This window comes from Cervus elaphus, chromosome 10, assembly GCF_910594005.1.
Source record: "Cervus elaphus chromosome 10, mCerEla1.1, whole genome shotgun sequence".
NCBI lineage: Eukaryota > Metazoa > Chordata > Mammalia > Artiodactyla > Cervidae > Cervus > Cervus elaphus.
The window spans coordinates 34471187-34494342 of NC_057824.1; the positions used below are offsets into that span (position 1 = coordinate 34471187).

Here is a 23156-nt window from a genome sequence, read left to right on the forward strand (position 1 = left end):
TGGGTCACATGACCAACACTAGAAGGGCAGCAACCTCTCTATTGACAGTCCTGGCCAACAATCTTCAGTGCACCAGGGTAAGTTCCCTAAGTAAAAGTGGATGCTCTTACCTGAAGACAGAAAGTTGTTGAAAACACAAGGGGAGAAGTTGGAAGCAGGATTCTACTAACTGAGAGAGCAAACCTGAGAACCAAACCAGAAAACAGAGCTTTTGTTCACCTTTCACCGGATAATCTGCAGTTCTGTGTACATTGGAGCTGTGCTTAAAATCTGCCCCATGCCTAATTTTATTTTTAATCTCTTTATGTTGTGGTTCCACATCAGCCTTTAGAAAAACAACAGGTCATGACCTGGAAGCAGACTCCAGGGTGGCTGGCTGGGGGAGGTCAAGAGTCCTTGCAGATAGTCCTGAGTGTGGCTGGGGAGGTCTGGGGAGGGGAAGCGTGGGTGGGGAGTGCAGTGGGAGAGGGTGGGGCCACGCTGCTCTGTGCTCTGCCCTCCAGTGAGTCTGTAGCCAGTGCAACAGGGCTTTAGAGCAGACCCCCGAGGGGGGCCAGGAGTATGAGGGCCAGGGCCAGGGTCCAGGGAGCCAAGAGGCCAGAGCCATAAAGAGGTTGTACTGGCAGCAGGATGTGGTGCATACGAGCTTGGAGCGACCATTGTACATGGTCTCAAAGCAGCTGGGCACACAAGACTCGCTCACCTTCATCCTGATTGGGGTGTAGTAAGTCTGTATAGTTGTGCCGTAGGTGACCACGGCCAGGCAGCGCATGGGCTTGAAGCAGTTCTCCCCACTGTAGGTGCACATGTGGTAGTCCAGAGCCTGGGCCACAAGTCGGCCCACCAGATCCACCAGGAACAGGGTGGGTGGAGGAGCCAGGGCTGGAGGCGAGAGGGCGAAGTGCGAGCAGGGAAGTGGAGAGCAGCCCGTCCTCGATTCACCTCAATCCAGGGCTGGGGGAGGGCACAGTGGGAGTGGGACAACACCTTGCCCTCCAGGAATTCCTGGTCGCCTGGGGCTCTGAAGCCCGTCGTGTTACACAGTCAGCCCTGCACCCCAGCAGCTGGCTGTGCCCCTCATTCCTACAGCCCAGTTTTACAGGGATGTTCGCGAAGCTGTGGCCCAGGCCTAATTTTAGGTTGTGTTTTTTCAGATAAATATGAGTATTTTTCAGTAGTTAAAAAATTCTGATGGTAGGCAACTAGATACATTTCTATCTATTATAGAAACAGAGGGTGTTTTATGAACAAACATATTTATGAATTTTTTCAAGTAGTCAATGCTTGAGTAATATTATTCCTACGGTTCAAAACCTAAAATGATATACAAATGTATACATGTGAGAGTCTCTTTACCACTCCTAGGCCTATAGATAAGCACTTACTAGTTTCTTGCGTATGTACCCTTCTGGTGTTTAAAAAAAAAATTCTGTTATAAATATAGATGGATATGTATGGGAAAGACTTGTCCTGGGTTCCTCTCTGGAAGGTGTTGGGGGCCCCCGAGGAGGCCTGAAGAAGCTGAAGGTCTATTTTATGAGCCCAGCTCAAGCTCTGTGAATCTTCCCCTGACCTGAAGTCTTTTGTGGGGACCTGGGCCCTCAGAGTCCTCAGTGTTCCGCTTCATTTTCCTGGGCAGGTCCAAAGTTTCCAGGCCTGGGAATGAATGCCCTGTTTCAATGGAATACTCCAGCTTACTGAGACTGGGAACTCCTGGCGTCAGCTGAGTTTTCACATTCATCCCATTCATCCAGGTCCTCTTGGGCAGAGGTCAACCCTGTTGGCCTTTTGTTTTTGTAAATAAAGTTTTATTGGAACACAGCCACACCCATGTGTTACATATAGCCTGTGGCTGCTTTCGCTTTACAACAGCAGAGTTGAATAACAGAGAAAGGATGGCTTTCAAAGCCACACGTATTTTCTACCTGGCTGTTTACAGAAGACTTTTGCCATCCCTGCTCTAAGAGGTGAAAAGGTCATGAGCACATTGCTCTGCGGTGGTTCCCAGTGGTTAGGGAACCTCACGGTGGCCCCTAGTGAGAGGCCATCACTTCAGAGAAGCAATGGCTCAGTCAGGAACTGTGGGAATTATCCTTGTTCTCCTTCCCCTCAGCCTATCCCTGCCCCACATTCAATTCGGCATCATGCCTGTAGATTTTTCCTCCCAAATCTCCATTCTGTCCACTTTCTCCATCTTCATCATTGCTTTGTCTCTTGCCTAGCTGCTGCTGCTGCTAAGTCGCTTCAGTCGTGTCCGACTCTTCACGACCCCACAGACGGCAGCCCACCAGGCTCCACCGTCCCTGGGATTCTCCAGGCAAGAACACTGGAGTGGGTTGCCATTTCCTTCTCTGATGCATGAAAGTGAAAAGTGAAAGTGGAGTTGCTCAGTCATGTCCGACTCTTTGTGACCCCAGGGACTGCAGCCCACCAGGCTCCTCCGTCCATGGGATTTTCCAGGCAAGAGTACTGGAGTGGAGTGCCATTGCCTTCTCTGTCTCTTGCCTAGACCACCCTCCTAAGCCTTCCTCTTCTTTCTGTTTTTGCTCTAAAGCTGTTTCCATCTGTTCTTCACAGAGCAGCCAAAGTGATCTTTGTAAAGATCAGGTCAGGTCACCCTCCTGTTTAAAATCCTTCAGTGGCTTATTATTGTTCTTAGGATAATGACCCCAAAGAGGTTATGCGGACACCATTTCTCTGCCCAAGTGCTCCCCAGCCTTCCTTCTTTTCCAAAACACTCCCTGTTCTTCTGGTGTTACCTTGACCATCACTTCCTTGGAGAATCTCTCTTGACCTCTCTCACAAGGTAGGGCCTCTCATTTCAGGTTATTGCAGCCCTATATTCATCCCTATGTGGGACCTTGTCTCATCACAGCTGCAGTTTTACATTTATTTATGTGGGTTTTTTTTGTGGGGGGGGGGCCTTTTCCTTGAGAGGAGGAACCCATATCTGACTCTGCTGACTACCGTGTCCCCAATGCTTTGCACAGTGCCTGGCACATAGTAGACCCTCCATAAATATTTATCAAATAGATAAAGGATGAATCATATCATCCCAGCCACCTCTGGGTGATGGGAGAGATTCTGAGGTTTTAGGTGCCAGAGTCTCAACTTCATCCCTTGAGGATCATGTTTAACAGAGTGAGCTGGCAGAGCCAACTTAGGCTGATGCTGACTGAATGCCATTTGGAGACAGCAGCTGCTGAATTCCTTCCAGTTAGTGTCTCCAGCCCCAGACAGGGTGTACTCCAGCCTCCAGACTGTGTCCCAGAGATCAGTCATACCAGAACGGCTGCTTGTCACATTTGCTCCCAGCTCCTCCATGCCTGGTCTCCCCAGAACCCAACCAGTGAAGATGCTTAATGAGGAAAGAGAGACAGGTGTGTTGGTGCCAGGCCCTCCCACTCCCTTCGCTATCTGTTAGTTTTCCATGGGATCCAGACACAGAATTTTATTTGTTTTCCTGGACCGAAGCTGCCCCCTGACATAGCCAGTGATTGCTTTTTTAAAACCACGAAGGGGACCTAGGTTCTTTCATCTCCTGATAAGGTGCCAGGTGACAGAGAGATCAACATCCCAACACATAAATCTGCAACTAATCCTTGGGAATCAATATTTTTCATTAAGAACCTGTGAGAGTTGGGCCATTATGGGGAAAATCTGTTTAGGTTGACACCTTGATGAAGTTATTCAGTTCAGGGGCTTAAGTCATTGAAAGGTAATAAAGAGCACAGAGCAATCTCAGGGCTGGTTAGGGGAGAAAACGATGGGAGTATTGAGCTTCAGTTCAGTGAAAAATGACCTGCTGATTTATTGGGGAATGATGGGGTGTTGGCCTCCTGAGCAGGCTGGGCCAGACACAATCAACATGGCAGCCCCTCACTCACATTGCTTCTCAACATCTGCAGTCACTGCTATTTATAATCTATCTGGCAGGAAAAAAAAAAGCAGTGGGGAAATATTTAGGGCTCTTGGGATATTTCCATTTCCTACCTTCATACCACTCTTTCCCATTCTGGACTTTCTCCGATAGGTCAGGGGAGATAGGGGCATTGAAGTATTGTAAACAGTCACTAGCCTGCTTGACCCATCATCCAGCTCGTCTATCTTTGGGTTTTCCATCCCTGGTTTTATGTGTTGGAAAGTCTCCTCATCTGGGCAACTCCTTTGGACTTTGAAGTTGATCTCCCCTGGTTATGCAAACCCTCCCCTTGGTACCACAGTCTCCCCCTCTGTTCCACTCTCAGCTCTGGACACCATCTCCGTTTCTGTTCAGGGGCAGCTCCATGGCCGAGGGCCCATCATGAACCTCACACCAACTGGACCATTTCTGTGGTGTGGTCCATAGGTGGAGAGGATGGAGACGAGACACAGAGGTTGGGAGACACAGATGTAGAGAAGTTTGCTGGTGAAGTGGTAGAAGCGTTAAGCCCTTTTACTGCAGGCCACAACTTTCTAGAAGGAAGACATGAGGTTTTAGAAACTGGCCAGGGACAGGTAAAAGGATAGCCGGACCAGGTAAGAGCCCTGCAGAGCTCACAGTCTGACCAGAACACACCATGGTGTGATTCCCTCCACCTGCGTTGAGCCTGCCTTGTGGAGGGAAGGAGAAGGCGTGGTTGTGGGGAGACTGTGTTTATACCCAGCCCTGTGTTATTCTGCCACATGTTACAGTTATTTACTTGTCTATTTAATCTACCTGATTAGTCTGTTGGGGACATTAGAATCCACATCTTATTGATTCTTGTATCCCCAGAGCCAGACACAAAGCCTGGTACCTGGGCAGCTGTTTAATGGACCTGAGTGTTTGATGACTATTTTCCTTCCAGCTCTAAACTCTAATGGTTTTTTATTTGTCCAGTGGATCTCAGCCTTCTAAATTCTGGGTACCCAATTCATCCTCCATATCCCCTCCCCAGAGACTCACTTAAAGGATCTAGTCTTTTAAAGCCCTTTCTTTATTAACAGCCATTAATTTATTTAGCCGTTTAAAAATCAGGCATTCAATAAGACAATAAATCACACCACGAAAGAGCACGCACACATACCCAGCATTTACCTCCATACTCAACCAGTCTGTTGGTTTTGGTCAGCCTGATTGTAGTGCTATTTTAGCTAAATATCCCAGTTTCACTAGGGATTTGTGACCCACAGGAAATCACTTGTGGGTTCCCTTCCCTCTTCCTCCAGGTGGCAGCATGGAGTAATGGTTAAACCCCTGGATTTTGGAATCAGCTTTCCTGGGCTCAAATCTTAGCATTGCCGCTTCCTAGCGGCGTGCCCTTGGGTGAGTTATTTAAACTCAGTTTCCCCGCTATAAAAAAGGGGAGTGGGTGGGATAATAAGTAAACCATCTCAAAGAATTGTTACAAGGCCTTTTACAAAGAACTTAGAATATAATGGACACTTCATAAAGTCTACGTGATGTAAAGATCACCCAGATATCTGTGCTCTGGGACCTCCAGATTCAGGAACCTCCCCATAGATCGCAAGAAGCCCCCAGCCATCCAGACCCTCCACCGCCGGGAGAAACGAGTATTGCTTTTTAGCGTTGCTCCCCGTGATTTCCAAAGGCAGCAGCATTTCTAAGCGAAAACGAACGCTTGCCTGCTGCTGTCTGGTTCTGTGTGTATTGATTAGCGTCGCGGGGGTGGGAATGGGGTACTGTTCTAGAAACACTCACTTTGATTCCTCAAATAAATCCCCCCCGGGGTCCTGCTAGGAAACTAATTGGGAGTTGATTCTGATGAATAAATGTGCTGCCGCCGCCTGAGGAATTGACCACGCCGGCAGATGGCTGGAGCATGAGAAACACTCTGTCGCGGCCTTCCAAGGGGCCCATCAATAATAGATGGGCTCCGGCCCTCCGAGAGGGAGGCATTGCTGCTGCAGGTATGAATTATGGATGCCGTTTAGGGTAATGCGGATCCATCTCAAAGGTTCCGCTCAGTTTATGTGCTAGTAAAAGCCGGCAATTTGCTTGTGTTCCAGCTATAATTTGCGCTACATTAAGGGACCCTCCTTTCCATAATGGATGTGCGGTTGGACGCAGGCGCAGTCGGGCCTCGAGGGCAGCGCCCCGCCTGGCCGAATGCGGCGCATGGCCAGGTGTGGTCCTGCGCAGCTCATTGCCGCGCTGGAGACCCTTGGGTGTGCAGGCAGATGGAGGCCTTCAGCTTGTTTCTGAGGTCCTGGGAAGGAGCCTCACTTAAACACGGAGCTCTTCTGTGAGTCACCGGCCAAATGCAGTGGATGTTTGTCCGGAGACAAGCAGGAAAAAAAAGGCCTATGCGTTGCTGATCTAGACAGAAAGACACCCAGTTTTTGCGAGAGAAGCGGTTAGTGAGATGATAATGGAGCCAGACTGCCCAGGTTGAATTCTGGCTTTGCCATTTCCAAGTTGTGCGCAAATTAGCCTTTTTTGTGTGTGTGCCTCTTCACCCCAAATAACAGTAATGGTGCTGACTAGAGAGAGGCTGAGGCCAGCGCAAGCGCATGACAGCCAACTGTTGAATTATCAGGGCTGTTGCGAGCTAGTTGTTAAAAAAAAAAAAAAAGCCAGTATTAAAAATTAAATTCTATAAACTTGGAGTTAAATTATATTAAAACCAAAGCAATAAGACCTCAAAACTCATCAATTCCTAATCATTTGACTTCATTTTACTATTATATATGCCCTTGAGGCGATTTTTGTGTGTTGCATCTGGTTGGGGGCAGCAATAGGACATGCCACTGGGCATCTCTTTCCAACTCTGAGGTCCAGGGCCCCTGTACTGGTATTGTGAAACTGGCCGTGGAGCGAATGTTTATACCAGGCACATGGGCAAATGTTTCCCCTGGGAACTGGTTGTTAAAATTTTCAGAGCACACCACTAGTATTGACCTAATAAAATTGCCTAGAGTATTAGCTAGTTAATATGTTTATAACTGCTTTGAACAAGGACTGGCACATCGTAAGCACCACATTAAAAACTGGCTATTATTTTTTCATAGGTTTTCCACAAAATTTGCCAGCACAGATCAAAGGGTGTATGAGTGGAGTCCTCTGAGGAACCACAAGCCTTTCTTCTTTTCCAGATCCCATGATACAACAGCCTAAGAACAGACTTACTAACTCTCCCCTTGGGGCAAGGATAAACTCAAATTTTGGAGAAAAGTGAGGTTTAGGTTTGCACATTTTCCTTAGCTTTTCAAGTATTTTCTTTTACAGTGGGCAGAGATTCTAACAAGCTGACCTTGATGAAGGGTGGGCTTCTGGCTCTGTTACCTACTAATTTGAGGATATTATTTCACCTTTTCAACTCTTTGCTTGCTCACCTGTCAAAAGAGGGTAATAACAGCTGCCTCATGGATTTAGTTCTAAAGGTTCTGTGAGAGCCAGTACAACCTTTGGAATCTGATTGCCTGGGTTCATATCTTACCTCTAGCACTTGCTGGCTCCAATCTTTTAGGAAAAAAAAAATCTTTATTTCTGTTAGCTTTCGTTTTCTTACCTGCAAAACTAGGATAATGACACTTCTCTTGGTTGTTATGAGGAGTGGACTAGTATGCTTAAGCATGTTTACCTGGATATCATAAGTGCTTGGGTTTCCCAGGTGGCACTAATGGTAAAGATTCCGTTTGCCAATGCAGGAGATGTGAGTTTGATCCCTGGGTCGGGAGGATCCCCTGGAGGAGGGCGTGGCAACCCACTTCAGTATTCTTGCCTGGAAAATTCTATGGACAGAGGAGCCTGGCAGGCTACAGTCCATGGGGTTGCAAAGAGTCGGACTCTACTGAGCAGCAAGCACACACGCATGATAAGTACTTAATAAGTATTAACGGTGACCATAGTTCCTACCTGAAAAGTATGCCTCTCACCACCCCTAGGGTGTGGAGGGGTGGTTAGGCAGATCTGAATGTTGCTGGAGAAGACTCCCCTTTCCTCTCTCTTATGTGTTACCTTCCTCTTAAAACTGTATCTGACCTTAGCTGATGACCCTCCTGCTCTGATTCCGCCCAGAGGAGGAGCCCTCTTGGATAGAGTGCAGCAAAGTGATGGCGCCGCTGCTCAAACCTCCAAAGAAAAACCACCCTGGAGCTGGTGTGAGGATTAAATGAGATAATGTAGCTGCAGCAGTCCAATTCATTAGGAATTTAAATGGCAAAATAGCCTGTCCAAGAATGAATTGCATCTTGTTTCTCAGCTGGGGGCTCATCAGAAAAGGATGGTATGTTCTTTTTCTTCTCTTGCCCTGGAGGATAAGTGGGTCTTTGTGTCCTTTAAGTTTATACAGGCAGATCTCATTTTATTGTGTTTTGCCTTATTGCCCTTTGCAGATAGTGTTTTTCTTTTTTCATTTTTTAACAAATTCAAGATTTGTGACAACTCTGTGTTGAGCAAATCTATCAACACCATTTTCCCGACAGCATTTGCTCACTTCAAGTCTCTGTGTCACATTTAGGGAATTCTCCCAACATTTCAAACTTTTTCATTGATATTATGTTTGTCATGGTGATCTGTGATTGGTGACCATGATTCGCTGAAGGCTCAGATAATGGTTAGCATTTTTAGCAATAAAACATTTTTTAGCTCATTCAGAAGCCTAGCGTGCTGCAATCCATGAATCTGCAAAGAGTTGGACGTGACTTAGCAACTGAACAACAACAACAACTGATAAAATAGTTTTATTTAACTTTAAAATGGCTTTCCACGTGAAAATTTCCCAAAGCTGGGAGTAACAGTCTAGAGCCAATAAAACACTTTTAAATTAGGTTATATACATTGTTTTCTTTAGACATAATGCTGTTGCACACTTAACAGACTTCGGTATAGTGTAAATATAACTTTTTGTATGTACTGGGAAACCAAAAATATTGTGTGATTAACTTTATTGAGATATCTGTTTTATTTTGGAGGTCTGGACTGAACCCATAATACCTCCGAAGTATATCTGTACTTGAGATCCTAGGCTGTTGGATCTCAGTTGTCTGGGAAGGGTCTTCAGAGGGATTTGCTTAAAAGCAGTGCCTGGAGGTTGTCTCTAAAGAGATGCCACCCTGGCAGGGCCATAATATTACTTTCACCTTTCAACTTGAGAGCAATTCATATTGTGATATCTGTCAAGATGTTATGAGGTTCATAATAGAGGCTCAGTAAGTTTTCCCTTCATTTACCTGTGTATACTTGATTGCATTTAATCTGAACCCCACATCAATTCAGAGGTTGAGACCTAGGGCTCTTGAGCCAGGTAGCTGCTGCTGCTGCTTCAGTGTTCAACTCTATGCAACCCCAAAGACAGCAGCCCACCAGGCTCCCCCGTCCCTGGGATTCTCCAGGCAAGAACACTGGAGTGGGTTGCCATTTCCTTCTCCAATGCATAAAAGTGAAAAGGGAAAGTGAAGTCACTCAGTTGGGTCTGACTCTTAGCAACCCCATGGATTGAAGCCTGCCAGGTTCCTCCATCCATGGGATTTTCCAGGCAAAAGAGTACTGGAGTGGGGTGCCATTGCCTTCCCTGGAGCCAGGTAGACCCAAGTTCAAATCCTTGATCTACCACTTACCTGGCAGTATGAATCTTGGGTAAATTACTTAAACTTCATGCACCTCAGTTACATCATCTGTAGAATGAGCATTAGAACAACCCTGTTTGTAAAAATGAAAGAACTCTTAGTCCGCTGTCTCAGACATAATAAGTACTAGATAAACAATGGCTGTTATTATTGTGTGCTTTATGAGTCAAGTAGGGCAAAATAAATTTCACTAAACAAAGCAAGAAACAGAGGTGCAGAAAGGCCGAATGTCTTCTTTGAGGTCAGGAAGGACTCAGAAACCAAACGCTCAGCTCTGTGGAATCTAAGCCAGAAGGGAACACTTTGTTCCCCCTACCATTTAAAGCCAGGGTTCCACCAGCCTGAAGTGTTCCGTGTTCCTCAAAGCTTTCCAAAGCTATAAATATTTCTTTCTGAGAAATTTGCTAGATCACGGTTTTTGTCTAAGCAGACCAGTTTGATTGGCCTTGGCTCCTTTCTTGATTGTTCTGTTCCATGAATCCATTGTTTCAATTTGCTCTGTGGTTTCTGCTAGAATCTTCCAGAACCACTGCTTAAAGAGGAGAGAGGAGGGTGGGATGGCAATCTCCATCATAACAGACAGTGAAAGGACCAGTCTAATTTGGCTAGAGTTGCCACTGAATCTGATGGGCTGTTGTTTTTAAAATTTAAGTGGTATGGGTACTCATTTAGTTATTTTTGGAGCCAGTTTTCTGATTATCAAAGCATTGTGTGGCAATTATGAGAAAGTTGGAAGTCAAAGGTCCCATACTTTTTTTGAAGGTAAGCAGTCTAGTAAAAACCCAATTCCCCAAATCTCATTGGATGGTGAAAACAATGAACACCTTATAGAATTTATAGCTTTTCCAATTAACTAATCAGTAAATCAATTACCAGAAAATCTTTATTGAATACCTGTTTTTGTGTGCTAGGGCCAGTCCTGTGATTGTGGTGAGAAAAGGAAATAAAAGCTCTGAACTAATAAAGCTTATACAGTCCTAGAAGGGAGACTAATCTAATGACAATGTGATTAGTGATCAAGGGTTTGGTCCTGAAGGTGGCAGGAGTTGGGACAGGCAATGTAGTATGAATAGGGAGACAGATGAGCCCCCAACAGGATAGGAAAGGCTTGCTGAAAAAATTTGGTGGGGAAATGTCCTGCTTTCTAGGCTACAAGTGAAGTAAAGATGACTCCATTTATTCATCCACCCATCCACCCACTCGTCTATCCATCCATCTATACATCCAGTTAAATATTTTTTATCATACTTAATCTTTTGAGGTATAATTGACATAGAAAAAACTGCACATAGTTAAAGTGTGTAATTTGATAAGTTTTGACCTGGAATTATACCAGTGAAATCATCACAATTGAGATAATAGTTGTGTTCATCATCCTCAAAAGTTTCCTGTGCTTCCTTGTAGGTCTTCGCATGCACCTTCCCAGACAACCACTGATTCTGCTTCTGTCAGTGCACATTAGTTTACATTTCCTATAGTTTTATAAAAATGGGATAATATAGTATGTACTTTTGGGGGGTCTGGTTTCTTTCACTCAGCATCATTGAGATTTATCATGTTGTAGCATGTAAGATCATGGCATCTGGTCCCATCACCTCATGGGAAATAGATGGGGAGACAGTGGAAATAGTGTCAGACTTTATTTTTTGGGGCTCCAAAATCACTGAAGATGGTGACTGCAGCCATGAAATTAAAAGATGCTTACTCCTTGGAAGGAAAGTTATGACCAACCTAGATAGTATATTAAAAAGCAGAGACATTACTTTGCCAACAAAGGTCCGTCTAGTCAAGGCTATGGTTTTTCCAGTGGTCACATGTGGATGTGAGAGTTGGACTGTGAAGAAAGCTGAGCGCTGAAGAATTGATGCTTTTGAACTGTGGTGTTGGAGAAGACTCTTGAGAGTCCCTTGGACTGCAAGGAGATCCAACCAGTCCATCCTGAAGGAGATCAGTCCTGGGTGTTCATTGGAAGGACTGATGCTGAAGCTGAAACTCCAATACTTTGGCCACCTCATGCGAAGAGTTGACTCATTGGAAAAGACCCTGATGCTAGGAGGGATTGGGGGCAGGAGGAGAAGGGAACAACAGAATATGAGATGGCTGGATGGCATCACAGACTCGATGGGCATGAGTTTGAGTAAACTCTGGGAGTTTGTGATGGACAGGGAGGCTTGGCATGCTGCGATTCATGGGGTTGCAAAGAGTCGGACACGACTGGGTGACTGAACTGAACTGAGCATGTATCAGTATTTTATTCTTTTTTATTGTTGAGTATTATTCCATTGCATGGACATACCACAGTTGGTTTAATTCACCTGTTGATGAATATTTGGGTTGTTTATAGTTTTAAACTATTAAAAATAAAGCTGCTATGAATATTCATGTACATATTTTTGTATGAATATATACTTTTATTTGTTTCTGGGTAAATTCCTAGAAGTAGAATGGTAGGTTCATATGGTAGGTACATTTTAAACTTTTAAAGAAACTGACAAGCTGTTTTCTAAAGTGACTGAAATTTTACATTCTCAGCAGCAGTGTATTTTCACCACATCCTCACCAACACTTGGTATGGTCAATCTTTGAAGTTTTAGCCATTCTAATAGGTATTGTAGTGGTATGTGATTTTAACTTACATTTCTGTAAAGACTGATTAATGACTGAATTTTTCCTGTGCTTATTTACCAATTGTATGTCTTTGGTGCAGGTCTTTTCTATCAAGTATTTTGACCATTTTTATTGGCTTGTTTTCTTATTATTGAGTTTTGTGAGTTCTTAATACATTCAGGATATAGGTCCCTTACCAACTATTTGATTTATCAATTATATGATTCTCTCAGTATACAGCTAGTTTTTTATTCTCTTAAAAATGTCTTTTTGAAAAGCAAAAATTTTTAGTTTGATAAAGTCCAGCTTATCAGTTCATTCTTTTTTAGATCATGCTTTTGATGAGAAATCGAAAGAATCTTTGTCTAGATCAAAGGTCCTCAACCTTCTTGGCTGAAGGACTGGTTTCATGGAAGACAATTTTTCCATGGACCTGGAGGTTGGAATGGTTTCAGGATGATTTAAGCACATTACATTTATTGTGTACTTTATTTCTATTAATATTACATCAGCTTCACCTAAAATCATCAGGCATTAGATCCCAGAGGTTGGGAACCCCTGACTCAGATCATACTTACAAAGGTTTTCTTCTACGTTCTAGATGTTTTATAGTTGTAAGTTTTATATTTAGATCTATGATATATTTTGAGTTAATATTTATATATTGAGGTGAGATATGGATGGAGGTTCATTTTCTTTTTTGCAGATGGCTATCTCATTGTTCCAGTACCATTTATTGAAGGGATTATCCTTTCTCTACTGAATTGACTTGGACTTTTCTTAAAAAACCAGTTATTTGTATATTGTAGTTCTATTTATGGGATCTATTCTGTTTCATTGATCTATTTGTTTATCTTTATGCCAATCCACACTGTCCTGATTACTACAGCCTTATAATAAGTCTTGAAATCAGATAGTATTAGTACTTTGTCTTTTTTTCTCTCATGGTATTTTGGCTATTTTAGGTCCTTTGTATTTCCAAAAACATTTTAAAATCAGCTTGTCAATTTCCACAAAAAAGCCTGCTTGTTGGATTTCATGGGATCTATGTTTTAAGTTGGGAGAATTTTCATCATCTTAACAATATTGAATCTTCATTAGTCCATGAACCTAGTATATCGTCTCCCTTTATTTAGGTCTTTTAAGACTTCTTTTAGCAATGTTTTATTTTCAGTGTATAAGTCTTTCACATCTTTTGTCAGATTTATCTCTAAGTATTTCAATTTTTGATGCTATTATGAATCAGTTCAGTTCAGTCACTCAGTTGTATCTGACTCTTTGCGACCCCAGGGACTGCAGCATGCCAGGCTACCCTGTCCATCACCAACTCCTGGAACTTGCTTACACTTATGCCCGTCGAGTTGGGGATACCATCCAACCATCTCATCCTCTGTTGCTCCCTTCTCCTCCTGCAATCTTGCCCAGCATCAGGGTCTTTTCCAATAAGTCAGTTCTTCGCATCAGGTGGCCAAAGTATTGGAGCTTCAGCTTCAGCATCAGTCCTTCCAATGTATATTCAGGATTGATTTCCTTTAGTATTGACTGGTTTGGTCTCCTTGAAGTCCAACGGACTCTCAAGAGTCTCCTCCAGCATCACAGTTCAAAAGCATGAATTCTTAGGCGCTTCTTTTTGGTCCAACTCTCACATCCATACATGACTACTAGAAAAACCATAGCTTTGACTGGATGGATCTTTGTTGGCAAAGGAATGTCTCTGCTTTTTATATGCTGTCTAGGTTGGTCAGAGCTTTTCTTCCAAGGAGCAAGTGTCTTTTAACTTCATGGCTGCAGTCACCATCTGCAGTGATTTTGGAGCTCAAGAAAAGAGAGTCTGTCACTGTTTCCATTGTTTCCCCGTCTATTTGCCATGAAGTGATGGGACCAGATGCCATGATCTTTGGATTTTGAATGTTGAGTTTTAAGCCAGCTTTTTCACTCTTCTGTTTCACTTTCATCAAGAGGCTCTTCAGTTCCTCTTCACTTTCTGCCATAAAGGTGGTGTCATCTGCATATCTGAAGTTATTGGTATCTCTCCCAGCAGTTTTGATTTCAGCTTGTGCTTCATCCAGCCTGGCATTTCACATAATACATTCTGCATATAAGTTAAATAAACAAGGTGACAATATACAGCCTTGACATACTCCTTTACCAGTTTGGAATCATGTCTGGTTCTAACTGTTGCTTCTTGACCTGCATACAGATTTCTCAGGAGGCAGGTAAGATGGTCTGGTATTCCTATCTCTTTAAGAATTCTCCAGTTTGTTGTGATCCACACAGTGTTTTATTATTTTAAAGTTCTGAGTGTTTGCTGCTATTATATAGACATCTGGTTGATTATTGTATATTAAAATTGTATCCTGCAACTTCACTAAACTAACTTATTGGTTCTAGTAGGTCTGTTGATTCCATCAGATCTTCTGCATAGAAAATAATGTTATCTGCAAATAAAGATTGTTTTACTTCTTTTGTTTCTGTCTGGATAGGACATTCTTGTCTTGTTTTTTATCCTTGGGGAAAAGCATTCATTCTTTCATCATGAAGTATGCTGTAGTTTATATATGTTCTTTACTAGGTTAAAGAAGCTCCCTTCTGTTCCTACATTGCTGAGAGTTTTTATTAGAAGTGTATGTTGTTGGATTTTTGTAAATGTTTTCTGCATCTATTGAGATGATCATATTTTTTCTTTTTTAGTTTGTTAATATGATGAATTACCTGATTTATTTTGATTAGTAAACCAACCTTAGATTCCTGAAGTAAACCTTAGATGTCATAATGTATTATCCTTTTTGTATATTGTTAGATTCCATATGTGAATATTTATTTGGCAATTTTGCATGTATAATTGGGAGGTTTTGGTCTGTAGTTTTCTCGTAATATCTTTATCTGATCTTGACAGTAGGGTAATGTTGGTCTTATAAAATCACTTGGAAAGTATTTCTCACTTTGCTGTTTTCCAAAAGAGTTTATACAAAACTGGTATTATGTCTTCCTAAGATGTTTTTTGAATTCATCATGAAGCCATTTATATATAAAATTTTTATTCAGTCAGTATAGTTCTCCAAATTCTGAACATAGACTGCCTTGGTTTGAATCCCGGTTACTAAAACTTACTAAATATGTGAGCTTGGGGATCTCCAAACACCCATTTGCAAAGTGGAGGAATAACAATGCAAAGGTACCTACATCATACATTTGTTGTGAGGATTAAATGAGATGATGTACATATTCAGTACACTTTGCTTATTATTATTACCACGTGTCTACATGGGAACAGCTCCCCACTCCAGTATTCTGGCCTGGAGAATTCCATGGACTATGCAGTCCATGGGGTCGCAAAGAGTCAGACACAAATGAGCGACTTTCACACACACACATACATCTCCTGAACAAGACTGAGCTGTGGATTAGGACAGAAAAGGACCAGTGGGGAGGCCGTGTACCGTTTTCCTCTTCAGACATGGCCTCACTCACCTGGGGTTTTTCTCCTCCCTTACTCTCTAAGGTCTTTGAAAAGAAAGCTGGGCCTATCATTTGATCTGTGACCAAATGAAGTTTGCATAGCCTTCATTTCCTCATTCATAAGGAAGAGATAATAATAATAACAAATAATTTTATGTGCCAGACACTGTCTTGAGAACAATCCACATATTCACTCATTTAATCCTCACAGCATCTTGTAAGGTAGGTACTATTATAATCTCCAGTTTTACTGATGCAAAACCGAAGCAGAGAGAGGTTAGTAACTTGCCCAAAGCTGCATATCTAATAAGTGGCAGAAGTTGGCTATGAACCTAGGCAGATTGGCTTCAGAGCCCACTTTTTACCCATTATCCTGCACATTTGCCTTATAATTTGTTGTTGTGGTGTGTGTTTTGGGCGAGGATTAAATGAGATAATCTGGGGCACATGGAAGAATGTCAAAAAGTGCTACCTTAGCTTCCACAAGTCCTATAAAACTCTGGAAGGAATAATCTTTTCAACACACTGATTATTTTGTTTTCTCAGCTTCCATCCCCAATCCAGCTAAAATTCAGGGCTGGCTCCAATTAGAACAGCCTTTTTCAGCAGAGAGGACAAGCTACAGTATCAGAAAACTCTGGCTCTCAAGGCTAGAAGGGCAATGCTGTGGTCCTCTTTCTCCTCTTGCCAGTCAAAGTGTGGTCCTTGGACCAGCAGCATCACTATCACGTGGGAGCTTGTGAGAAATGCACAATCTCAGGCTCCCCAACAGACCTACTGAATCAGAATTCATATTTAACAAAAACCGAGGTGATTTGTCTGCACATTAAAGTGTAAGAAACACTGTCTTAAATCAATACTTTTTCTGCTTGATCTTTCCAAGTGCTTGCCTGGTTGATAAGCTGATGGGAATTCACCAACACATCTCCTGACGTCTGCAATGCTTATACTGAGCACACATTTATCTTTCCAGAGCAGGAGATGCAGAGTTAAAGGTCTTCAGTGGGTCAGTTGGGAACTGTGATAAGCTGGAGTGTGTGTTCTTTCTAAAGGGGCAGCCAACTGTTGTTAAATGGAAATGCAAGTTTTTCTGATATCTTTATCAAAGCTGGGCATCTGGCTGTTTTATTGCAAACCTCTTATTTGTTCAATATTAACAACTAATTCAAACCAATAAAATACTATTGAGAGCCAAACAGGCCTGTGTGTAGGCCATATTCCTAATGGGGTGCTATTTGAGACTTCTAACCTAAAAATGACTTCAGGTTCTTGAATAAATCAAATATGTATTGTATATGATGGTCTTTTGAATGTTTGGAAGTTCTTGCACAGCATATAAGACTTTCTATTATTTAGTTGTCTGTAATATCAGCCACACTCAATCACAAATATTTAATTGATGTTTCATCTTCCATACTTGGCACATATCTGTTCTCTCTGTATGAAACTATTCATTCCCTAACTGCCCATCTGACTAACTTTGAATCATCCTTCAAGACCCAAATCAAGCTTCACCTTCTTTGTGAAGGTTTTCTGGTTCCCCTCAATTAGAGCCAAGCCCTAGTCCAGGTGCCCCATGCTTGGACCATGTTATGTTGGAATCACTTGTTCATATCCTTGTTTCCCCTAGAAGTGCTCAGATGTCAGGGACTGAGTCTTACATAATTCTATATTCCAAACATCCATAAAGGGTCAGGTACAGAGTAGATGTTTACACTAGTTAGTTACTGTTGTTTAATGGCTGAGTCATGTCTGACTCTTTGTGACTGCATGAACTGCAGCATGCCAGGCTTCCGTGTCCTTCACCAGCTCCCAGAATTTGCTCAAACTCATGTCCATTGAGTCAGTGATGCCATCTAACCATCTCATCCTCTGCCACCCTCTTCTACTCTTCTTCTACTCAATCTTTCCCAGTATCAGAGTCTTTTCCAATGTATCTGGTAGCCAAAGTACTAGAGCTTCAGCATCAGTTCTTCCAATGAATTTCAGGGTTGATTTCCTTTAGGATTGAGTAGTTTAATCTTCCTGCTGACCAAGAGACTCTCAAGAGTATTCTCTACCACCACAGTTCAAAAGCATCAATTCTTTGGCGCTCAGCCTTCTTTATGGTCCAGTTCTCACATCTGTACATGATTACTGGAAAAACCATAGCTTTGATCTATTGTAGCATAATTTAATAAAAAACTTAGCAGTTTTTGACAAAGTACACTTATTATCTCTTAATTTCTGTAGTCTAATCTGGGCATGGCTTAGCTGAGTGCTTTTGGCTCAGGGTCTCTCATGAGGCTGTGTTCAGAGCATAGGCTGGGGCTGTGGTTTCATGTGAAGTCTTGACAGGGGAGAATCTGCTTCTAAACTCACTTACATGGTTGTTGGCAGGATTCAGTTAGTTGTAGCCTTTTGGAACTGGGAGGCTCAGTTCCTTGCTGACTCTTGGCCAGAGGACTTCTTAAGTTCTTTGCCACATAGGTCTCTCATGGACAACTCAAACATGGTAGAGTGAGTAAGCAAGAGCGCTCTGGACAGAAGACAGCCTCTTTGTAACCTGATCCCAGAAGTAACTTCCTCTCTTCTGCTGCATTCTATTTGCTGGAAGCCAGCACTAAATACAAGCCACATGCAAGGGAAGGGAAATATACAAGGGTGAGACTGCCAGGGAGCAGGGCTTAATTGGACCATCACTGAGATGGCCTACGTGATGCTCAGGTTGCAGTATGTACTGTGCGTACTTGCTCAGCCTTGAGATTCAGATTATCCATGTTCAAACCCCAGTTCTGCCACTTGCTCTGCAAATTTAGTCAACAGGGACGGGCATCAGAGGACTTCTGATCCATTATTTGCAAAACAGAAATAGAGACACAGGCATAGAGAACGAACATATGGACACTAAGGAGGAAAGTGGGGTTGGGATGAATTGGGAGATTGAGATCGTCATATATACACTACTGATACTATATATCAAATAGGAAACTAATGAGAACCTACTATATAGCCCAGGGAACTCAGGGCTCTGTGGTGACTTAAATGGGATGACCAAAATGAGACAGGATACATGTATATGTATGGCTGATTCTCTTAGCTGTGCAATAGAAACTAACACAGCATTGTAAAGCCTTATACTTTAATAAAAATTAGTTTTTTAAAAAAGCTTTCCGATCCATAGTAGTATTTTGGGGACTGTGCTTAACATGGCATCTGCCTGACTCTAAAAATGTTAGTTATAATTAGCATTGTTATTTAGAAATGATTATTGAATGTACTAGAGGTACACAGGTAAGGGAGGGAAAATAGAAGAAATAGAATAAACGAAATAGACATAGAAGAATATGGCTGGTGAGATGCTCAGGTCTCTCCCTCTGATTGAAGTTAGTCATTTCTAAACCTTTTTCTTTCCTCCTAACAGTTAACTTGATCTTTGTCCTAATCTGACCCTCCACTGCCATAACTCTGCCCCATCCTCCAAGTCTAGCAGGGTCTCCTTACTTTGCTCAGAGCCTGTCCCTTTCCCACACCAGATTGTTTTAACCCTTGCCATTCCTTAAACACTGCAGATGGTGACTGCAGCCATGAAATGAAAAGATGCTTGCTCCTTGGAAGAAAAGCTATGACAAAACCTAGACAGCATATTAAAAAGCAGAGACATTACTTTGCCGACAAAGGTCCATCTAGTCAAAGCTATGGTTTTTCCAGTAGTCATGTGTGGATGTGAGATTTGGACCATAAAGAAAGCTGAGCACTGAAGAATTGATGCTTTTGAACTGTGGTGTTGGAGAAAACTCTTGAGAGTCCCTTGGACTGCAAGGAAATCAAACCAGTCAACCCTAAAGGAAATCAGTCCTGAATATTCACTGGAAGGACTGATGCTGAAGCTGAAGCTCTAATACTTTGGCTGCCTGATGCGAAGAACTGACTCATTGGAAAAGACCTTGATGCTCAAGATTGAAGGCAGGAGGAGAAGGGGATGACAGAGGATGAGATGGTTGGATGGCATCCCTGACTTGATGGACTTGAGTTTGAGCAAGCTCCGGGAGTTGGTGATGGACAGGAAAGCCTGGCGTGCTGCAGTTCATGGGATCACAAAGAGTCGGGCATGACTGAGTGACTGAACTGAACTGAATTCCTAAAACCAAAATGCTCCCAACAAATCATCTGTTCCACTCCCCCCCTGCCCCCCGTTGTTCAATGTGGAGTGTTGCAGGAAAGACTGGCCTGACTGTGCATTGGTTGAATTTATTACAAGTTCATCAGAGCATGATTCAACTGGCCACTTACTGCTGCCTGGTCATCCTTTTTTTTTGAAGTGTGGGCTGGGATCATTTAAATACACGTAATAGTTTTTTCTGCTTTTACTCCTGTGTCTTACCTTTTCTCAACAGATAGTCTTATCTCTTTGATTTAAATAACAATACCCAAAAGTTACTGACTGCTTACCATGGGCTAGGTGCCATTTAAGCCTCTGAAATCAATTGTGTCAATTATCACAATAACTTCTATGAAACTGTATCTATGAAATAACTTCTATGAAACTATGTACTAGTATCACCCCAAGTTTAAGCTCTTACTTACATTTATTGAAAAGTGATTTAGATTCTTGGAATCCATCTATTCCTCAGCTCTGCATACTCAGTAGACTGCAAGATGCTTCTTCAACCCAGACCATTTCACTGAACTTGTTTTCCCCATGACCCGGAGGCTGAGTTGCAGAATGCTCCTCCCACGTGACCTTCTAGCATTGCAGACTGCTGGCGAGTAATCTTTTTTGGAACTCTTCCCTGGCTTATGTGACTCTGCACATTCCTTTCTCTCCAACAATTACTCAAGCATCTTACTGACTTCTTGTCCTCATTCCATCCCTTAAATGTCAGCATTTTCTAACGTTCTAGCTTGGCCATCTTTGCAGACTACACATTCTCCCTAGGTGATTTCACTGACTCTTGTAGCTCCAAATATCATTGCTCTATGAATGACTTCTCTATTAATGTTTTTAACTCTACTTTTTACTTGAAGCTTCTGATTCGTATTTCCTACCACTTGGGGATTCTGGAGGGACTTCAAAATCAGCTTGGCTAAACTCAATAGCATTGTTCCTGAAATATTTCCATCATTCTTCACTACATAGCCTAGTAGAAGAACCATCTACCCAGTCTGGACTTTAGTTACCAAAATTAATTAAGTAACCAAATTCTGTTGATTTCTCCCAAATATAAGTAATTCTTCTGGAAAGACCCTGGTTCCAGCTCAGTCTCTCATTTCTGTTGACTAGTAAGGTCTCTCTGCTACTCGTCTCCACAAAATAGATCCACTTTTGTTATTTCCAGCTTGAGTTTTCCCCATTGTATAGTTCACAAATGGGGTTTCACTGGTGGATCAGCAGTAAAGAATCCGCCTGTCAATGTAGGAGATGCAGGTTCCATCTCTGGGTTTCGAAGATCCCCTGGAGAAAGAAATGGCAACCCACTCTATTACTCTTGTCTGGGAGATCCATGGACAGAGGAACCTGGGGGGCTACAGTCTGTGGGGTCACAAAGAGTTGGACATGACTCAACCAACAACATACTGCAGATTTTTTGGACTGGCATTCCGTGATCTTCTCATATTCCCCATATTCATGATCTTCTTCTATTCACTTTTCTAAGTTTAAAATTTTTTTAAAAATAATACTTAGTAATTACCAGTATAGAAAAAACTCTTGACTTTTGTAGATTTATCTTGTAACCACACAACATGCAGTTTCCTCTTTAACTCATGTTATGGATTATAGTAACAGATATTGTGGTGTTAAGCCATCCTTCTGTTCCAAACATAGATGTATTATTCATATGATAAACCGATGGACTTAATTTTCTAATAATTCATTTAAAATTGTGCATCTGTATTTATAAATATATTTGTGCATTGCTTTACTTTTTTATGTTTTCTTTGTTAGATTTAACTGATAAGGTGATTCTAATTTAATAAAAGTAATAATGTCAAACATACACATATGGGCCTGTTATCTACCAAACATGTTCTGAATACTTTATCTGTATAAATTCCTTAAACCTTCACAAGTTCTAGAGGCTGCTCATATTCCATGGCTCACGATCCTCTTTCTTTGTCTTCAAAGACAGTAATGTGAGTCTTTTTCCCATTGCACCACTCCAATTTCTTCTTTAGTCAAATCTCCTTCTGCCTCTTTAAAAGGATGTTTGTGATTACACTGGATCCACTTGGCTAATCCAGGGTGAGCTTTTTATTTTAAGATCAGTTGATTAGCAGACTTCATTCCATCTGCAAACATAATTCCCCTTTGCCAAATTCATAGGTTCTGAGGATAAGGATGTGGACATCTTTGTAAGGGGCAGGGGGACATTATTCTGTCCATCACATTCCCCTGGCCTTTGTGCTTTTTCCTAGTTATCCTTGGTGCTCAGATATTCTGAAAATTCACTTGACAATTTATGCTGCTTATCATTCAGTGTCTCCTTTCAACCTGAAGACTCTGAATTCTGTCTGTGAGCTTTTTTTCTATCATGTTGATTAGTGCCTCCATTCATTTCTCTCTCTTCTCCTCCCTGGAACTCCCACTAGATGGATTTTGTTCCTTCTGGGTGTGTCTTTCATTTCATGTAAATTTTCTTTTTGTTTGGTGATTGTTGATTGAGAGCAGGGCTCTGGGGCCAGACTCCCTGGGATTCAGTACCTCAGATCCCCTTTTGATTGGCTGTGTGTTGTGGGGGAACTTGTAGTGCCTCAGTTTCCTCATCTGAGTGAAATAGGGGTTATAATGAACACTTGGCCACAGGTGGTTGTGGAAATGGTAACACTTAGGCTGGTGTACGTCCTTGAAAAATACTCAGTAATAGTTAGCTGTTATGCAATTTATATTAGCATTATCTTTGTATTTATGATCATTCTTCTTCCTGTAGATAAGAGTACTGACTACAGTAGCTTAACTCTGAAGGGGGAGGGCTGGGTAAGATGTGTGGCCAAGGGGCTTGGCTAGTAACTGGTGTGGAGGTTCCCTTATTCCTCCCAGGCAGGGGGAGGCTCCACTGGCAACCTGGGCTTCAGCCATGCATCTGCAGCCCAGAAATAGAATCTTCGTATACTGCAAGTCCCACTTAATCCCCATCATTTTCTGGGGCCCCAAGCTATACAAACTTGGCCCAGCCCTCTCTCTCCCACCCCTTCCCTCTGGAGATACACTGGCCTCCTTTGAGTTCCTCCAAACACCTAGGTGCTTTATCCCAAGGCCTTTGGGTAGAGAGGTTCTTGTTCTTAGAAAACCCTTGTATTAATGCAAACTTCCTTGCGTTATTGGAGTTCTTTCTTTCTTTTTTTAAGCATTTATTTTATCAGTAGATTTATTCATTTATTTTTGGCTGTGCTGGGTCTCCATTGCTGTGTGTGGGCTTTCTCTAGCTGCAAAGACTGGGGGCTATTCTCTAGCTGTGGCGTGGGAGCTTCTCACTGTAGCGGCCTCTCTAGTTGTGGAGCGTGGGCTCTAGGTGCACGGGCGTCGGTGGTTGTGGTACGTGTGCTCAGTAGGTGTGGCG

General features: G+C 42.5%; 1 pseudogene; it reads right to left on the reverse strand.

The window, feature by feature from the left end:
- Window positions 1-530: 530 nt before the first annotated feature.
- On the reverse strand, window positions 531-6129 carry LOC122702004 (annotated as a pseudogene).
- Window positions 6130-23156: the final 17027 nt, after the last annotated feature.